The sequence below is a fragment of the Pinus tabuliformis genome, chromosome J, assembly GCF_031772625.1.
Source record: "Pinus tabuliformis cultivar Carrire ecotype Pingquan chromosome J, CPIR1, whole genome shotgun sequence".
Classification (NCBI taxonomy): Eukaryota; Viridiplantae; Streptophyta; class Pinopsida; order Pinales; family Pinaceae; genus Pinus; species Pinus tabuliformis.
The window spans coordinates 324,989,977-324,996,544 of record NC_142295.1 but is presented as its reverse complement, the minus strand read 5'-3'; positions in this window follow the sequence as shown (position 1 = coordinate 324,996,544).

Here is a 6,568-nt window from a genome sequence, read left to right as displayed (position 1 = left end):
AAAGACAAGAGCCTGAGTGCTATCACCAGTTTATATCCTCTTACATGGCCATTTCCTACAAAATCATTCATGGTGTTTCTCCTTCCATAGTTCTCCCTCAACAAAAATCAATCCTCCAGCTTAGAAAGGATGCTAGGGTGGGGGACTAGTACCTATTTGAGGACTTCACATAAATGAGGATCTATGGGTGTGAGCTTCCTCCTTACTGCATTCCTATGTTTATGCCTATGAGGATTTTTGTTCTTGAATTCATCAAACAAAGCCTAAATGTAGACCACGTGAAATGTGTCCCTGATAAGAGGGGATATATGTTTAAGGTTGAAAAGCCTGTGGGTTGTTTTATTCTCAATTCTAGGTAGGTCCACAGGGTAGTTGAGGAATTACTCAAGAAGATGAATTTTGATCTAGGGGAGGTCTGGCATTATAATCCTCATGGTGTCATTTCCAAGAGAAGAGAGAGCATAAAGGCTTCGACTTATGAACATGAGGATAGGTCTGAGATCGAATGGAAATATAACTTTGATTCATGGCCTATTAATACAATGATGGAGATCGAGACTCAAGCATCGAAGGACAAGGCACAAAAAGGACTACTGACCAAGCTAAAGATGTTGAGATGGAAGATGTAAAGTCGAGTAAAATGTCAAAAACCAAAGAGATAGAAGAAGAATAAATTGAGACCAGGTGGGTAGAGACAAGACCAAATTAACTAGCCTTCTAGGTGACCTTAGAAGACCCTTTATAGACTGATACCTCATCCTCTTTAGATGTAGCTATTTTAAGTTCCAAGGGAAGTGAAACTATCACTGAGGAAAGTTGGCCTATTGGAAAGGAAATTAAATAAAGATACAAGAAGTTAAGGGAAGAAATGCAACAGCAAATGGCATCTCACTCATTCCCCTATCAGACTAGACTTCTGGCTATCATGGACTTAGGGAGAAATCAAATGAAGTTCTCCCTACAACACCCAGTAGCACAATCACTGCCTTCGGGTTCTCAGTTCAAGGCTCTAGATGTTTCATTAGAGACTACCAATGTCCCTTTGCTTGATAAGATTAAATTCCAGTGGAAATTATGGGAAATGTTGTATAATGAACTCAATAGAAATGCAATGACTATTGACAAGGCAAAGAAGCTACTAGAGAAGGAAGAAACAAGGTTGAAACAAAATTGATCTAGCTCTAGAGATCTACACATTCATAATGAGAGCTTCAAGGAGTTGATTATGAAGTGAGAGATAAATCCAAAAGACAAAGATGCACTTGAATCCCTCCTCGAAAGTTCACACATAGAAATTTAGGAGCTAAGACATAAATTGAAGATGCAAGGTAGTGAACATGTGCAATCTAAGGAAATGGCATAGGTGGAAGAAGAGAAATAAATCATGGTGAAAGAACTGAGAGAAATAAATAATGAGATAGTATCCCATGATCAGTAGGAAGAAGAAATTCAACAAAGGATAGACACACACATTTGTGCAATTCTTGTGCCTGAAAATCCCCAAAATCCCATGGAGAAGCTCACCAAGACCCTCACCTAACTCCAAATTTCATAAGGGGAGCTTAAGAAAGTGTAGGAGGGTTTTGACACATCCCAGAGAAGCCTGACACAAAACTAAAAATTTCTTGAGATGTCGAGGAACAATGCAAACCTAATTGGTAAAACTTAGAGGAAAAAACTAGGAGATTGTTGGGAACAGATCCCCTAAGGTCAATTTTTAGGTTAAAAGCCCAAATTTTGGGGCTAAAGGAACAAGTTTTATATAAAGAATGTAAAGTCTTTGCATTTTGTGGTCACGGAGTGCAAAGATGTAAAGAGTCAAAAAGGGTTTCCACCCTTAGTTTAGGTAACTTGTGTCAGCTTTATGAGATCCACCCTTGGTCTGCAGACCATGCAATTATATAAAAGGAAGCCATAGAAGAGTCTAAGGCAGTTCAACTCAATTAATTCTGCTTATGTTTTATGTAATGGGTCTATGATAGCTAAGACCGAAGAGTCTTAATGTAGGAAAGAGGCTCTACAGCTGAGTTCACAAAGACTTAGGGTAGAATTCCATAGCTGAGTGTGCGGATCCCTGCAGCTACGTACGTAGGGAATTTAGAGTCTGTACTGAAGATCTAAACCATCAATAAAGAGAATTATTCTGGAGACACCTATGAATGAGATATTTTACTTCTGTTATGAATGGATATAGTTGTGCTATGTTGAATATTAGGTTTATGATTTAATTTTGTATTGATGCACAAATCTATGTGTTTTACTTTGTCATATGAATGCAAGTAAGAATATCTGTTTACGTGAAAATAATCATAATTCATGTTGAAGTTCTCCAATACTTAAGCTAATCTGGCTAGACACAGAAGTAAGGGTAATCACAGAGGTGTGTAAGTGTTTGAATTGCCTATTTAGGGTACACAAAGGATGATCACAGACCTTTGCAAAGGTCTCGAAGCCGAATAAGAGAAGTATATCGGTAAGCCCTAAAGGTCTTATCGGCCCGTGCGAAGGAAGGGTTAGGGTATAAAATGACATCACAACTATCTAAAGGTGTGGAAATTTTGTTCTTGCAACCCCCCATACTACTTCAAGTGAGACTTTAGTCCCTGCTTTGTGGATTGATGCCGAAAGAGCCAGTACTGTAGGGATTTGCTTAGCTAATTAACACTAAACGTGGGTAAAGGCCCATCAAGCCAACATAGATTATTAAGCTAAAAGGAAAGATGTCTCTCGTGCAATCCAAGAAACTTATTTGGGATGAAATCATAGCAGAAATGAAAAGAAAATGGGAGTACATAACTTTGATTGGGTAAAAAAATGTTGTGATCAAGGATTATGAGTTTTTCATCCTTGCTACCAAATAAGATGGAGAAAATAGCTCCCATATTTCCAATAAGTTCATTCAGTTTTTTAATGAAATGATACTCAATGAATTGATGCCAATTGATGTAGTAGATACAATGTCTTCTGTCATGGAGATCCCTAAGGTTGTACAAAAGGAGGAGGCTCGATTCAAAGTTAAGGAATGCCTAAGGGTGATACAGAAATATGAGGATGTTTTCCATGTTGAGTTTGATGAAAGAGTCAAGACAGGGTTTCCTAGCTGTTGGTATCTTATGAGAATTCTAATCCCATGGACACAATACAACCATATGTTAGTGGAGGCCAAGAGAAAGGATGACTCCTCCCATGAGAATACTTCCACCCTTAAAGGTAAATAGTGGTTAACTATCTGAGAAAGGAGTTCCAACTGTTAGGGTTGATAAATACTTTTTTTCGCCCCAGGTTGAACTATACAGGGGTGAAAAATCTCAATATCGCATATCAACTATTATTTCATGCTCCTCTGCCTACTCCATAACTATGAAAAAGGTGTAAGCATTTTTTTAATCCTCATGTCCTTCATATCATCAACCCAATGATGCTGCCTCAAAAACCTGTTTATCATGACTAAGGATGTTGTTGATTGTGTCGATTGTGACACATTGATTTTTTGTTTTATGTAAATATTTTTATTTTAGAAGAAACTGCGTCAGTTAGTTAGAATTTGGTTTATACATTCATGTCACTGAGGATGTTGATATTTTGTAATGATGATTCACTGCCAAATCAAGAAAGAAAAATTTGTAATAGGCTTTCCCTCTAAGGCCATATAAGGTACTTATAGTAACTCAAAGGACATAGCACAAATAAGACATTTTTAATCTGAGATGGTTTAGGTTAACCAAAGAATAATGAAAAGACACCTAAAGTCCTACTAATCATAGATTTCGTGTATGCTTTCAATTTTCAAGTAGTGGTCCACCGTGAGCAAGGATTTCATTAACTCTTCTACAATAATTAATAAAGATGCTCATATATCATGCTTTGGTGTTCTGGGTATGATATTCAAGTTTTTCTCATTGGTATCATTGTATTGACCTCCTAAACTTTTTATAATCCCCTTAGTATTTTTTGGTAAGTATATTTTGAGCAATTGTTTTGTATTGATAATCAAAAATCTATATGACTAATAAAAATTAACTTTTAGAGAAGAAAAGGTATACTAGCTATGAATAGTTTGGAATTATCATTGAATTCAACTTTTATGAAAGGATTACTTAGTCAATCATATCTGTGAAATAATAGTCTTAAAAATAGATAAGTAATGATAAATCATGAATGCATCATTTTTAACAAATTAAGGGAGAATGAAAGATATTATAATATACTCCCCTAAGTGTTCCATTCTATTGATGAGGATGTCTTGTCCACTTTTGAATACCAATTTTATTCCAATATTTATGCATCCCAAGCAAACAATATCCTTGAATCTGATTTTTTCTTGCAAAATAGAAAATTGGTACCAAAATTCTGGATATTGATTAGCTAAAACATGGTACCAGACAATTGGTATGCAATACTAGACAATGTTGTAATGCAATCATTTCAAACTTTAGATAATATTCCAAACATAATGGCCATAGCTTACTTTATTGGAAAGAAAAACTAGAAAAAAATATAACTATCACAAATAAATAATAAGTGAGAAAAAAAAGTAATAGTTGAACCATGTTATTGTTGGAATTGAGATTGACTAACAATATTCATTAAAATGATATGTACCTAAAATATACCTCAACAAAAATCTCTTATAGGAACATAGTTCTCCCATTTTCAACTAGTTTCTTTCTATTCGTTAACATCCCCACTTATGCAAAACAAATGAGAAATGTGTTTCACTACATTTTATAACTAAATACTATATGAAACATTTATTTATTTACTATCATACGCTACCTGAGAGAAAAAATAAATCCTCTCCTCGAGTATAGGAGTATTTCCAATGTAACCATGCCTGTAATAGGTGTAAAAATGCCTTCATACTCAAGTTTAGAATATAATATTCAACGCATACCTAAGTATGAAGAACCAAATATTTCAATTATGATGTGAAGAAGTAAGGAAGAATGAAGGAGTGATATGGCCTTATAGTTTCCTGAAACCAACCTTCAATAAAATCAAATTGCTCTTGGTTTACCTATTTATTTGGCTCATTTGGCATATCATCCTTTACTGTGCCATGTAGATATTATAGTATTAGATGATTATCCTCTTGTCTTCTTATGGGATCCATAGATAGGCATGTCAAAAATTCTTCAATCTCGGGTTATAATGGTTGCTCCCCATCAGATATGGTCCATGATTCTTTGGTTTCCTCAACTAGTTTCCAAGGGTGAATATCTTATTGTGAATGTGGTTAATGGAGTCGTTATTCCTTTATCACTTCTAGGGAGGTAGTTGAGTTCTTGATTGGTGTCAAGATTTTTTCTTCCTGAGAAGCAAAAATCCAAACTACTGCTAGGATTTGAGAGAGTTCTTCCAAACTATTAATCATACTTGAATATTGCTTTGTTGGTTCCTAACCGATATCCTTGACATGGATTACCACCATACTACTAAGACCCTTATTTCATCAAGTTATTTGTTCACACACATTAGGCTTATCTTCTTTTCATGAATCAAGCTAAAGTAAAACACACTTTGAAAGAAAAATAAGGAAACAACAAGGCTCTGGAGCAACCCCACCAAAGTGGATGCGTAGGTTCTTACCTCTTGTATTACAGTTTTATCTCTGCCCCCAAGTTGTCCCTATAAATAAAATCATGTAGAAAGCTTGTGAAAATAACTATGCTCTAATCCCTTTAGCCCCTCACTGGAAACGGTGCAAAAAAAATTGGTTAAATTATATGTATCGTAATTCCAAAATTTAATTATCGAATCTGGGATTGTAAGACATAGATATGTAATCACAGGAAATACAAGATTAAAACCTATTCTAATATATGTTAGCAACTAACACTAGAAAGAATAAATCATCAAGGATTATAAATTGTCATTGGGTTTTGGAATTCTAATTCTTATTAGCTTCCAAACTACAATATTTCATTACTGATATACAATGTTCATGTGGTTTTACTTTTGTAGCTTATGAGGTCTTCATACTTTAATGGTTGTAATCCTCTAGTGATGAAAACTGGTTAATCATGTTGCAAAAAAGAAAATTACAAAGTAAATGTCGACAACTACAGACAAAAGTGTGCAAGGTAAGTAAAGAAGACAAGACAATAAAATACAAGAAATGCATTAATAAAATATAAAAATAAATGCTAAGAAATCTTAGAGTCATAATGATATATTGTAGGTTCTTATTTATTGTAGGAATCATTTACCAAGTGACTTCAAAGCTCTTAATAAATTAAATAATCCAAAACTACAAACCACAAATTATTTAGTATTTTGATGTAGGATATGGTTTCTGGTACCGAATTAAGTACCGAAAATATAGAAATTGAAATTATGAACATTGGTGCCGAATTAAGTTCCAAAAATATGGAAATTAAAAATTTTGAATATTGGTACCCAATTGAGTACTAAAATTCAAGAAATTACGATTTTGGGTACCATAACATGTTAAGAAACTAATTTTGATTTTTCTTGACTCTTAAACCTATGAAAAATCAATTTGAATTTGATCATAACATGTTATATTAATAGATCTGAAAATAGAAAAAATAAATTTTAGCAAAAT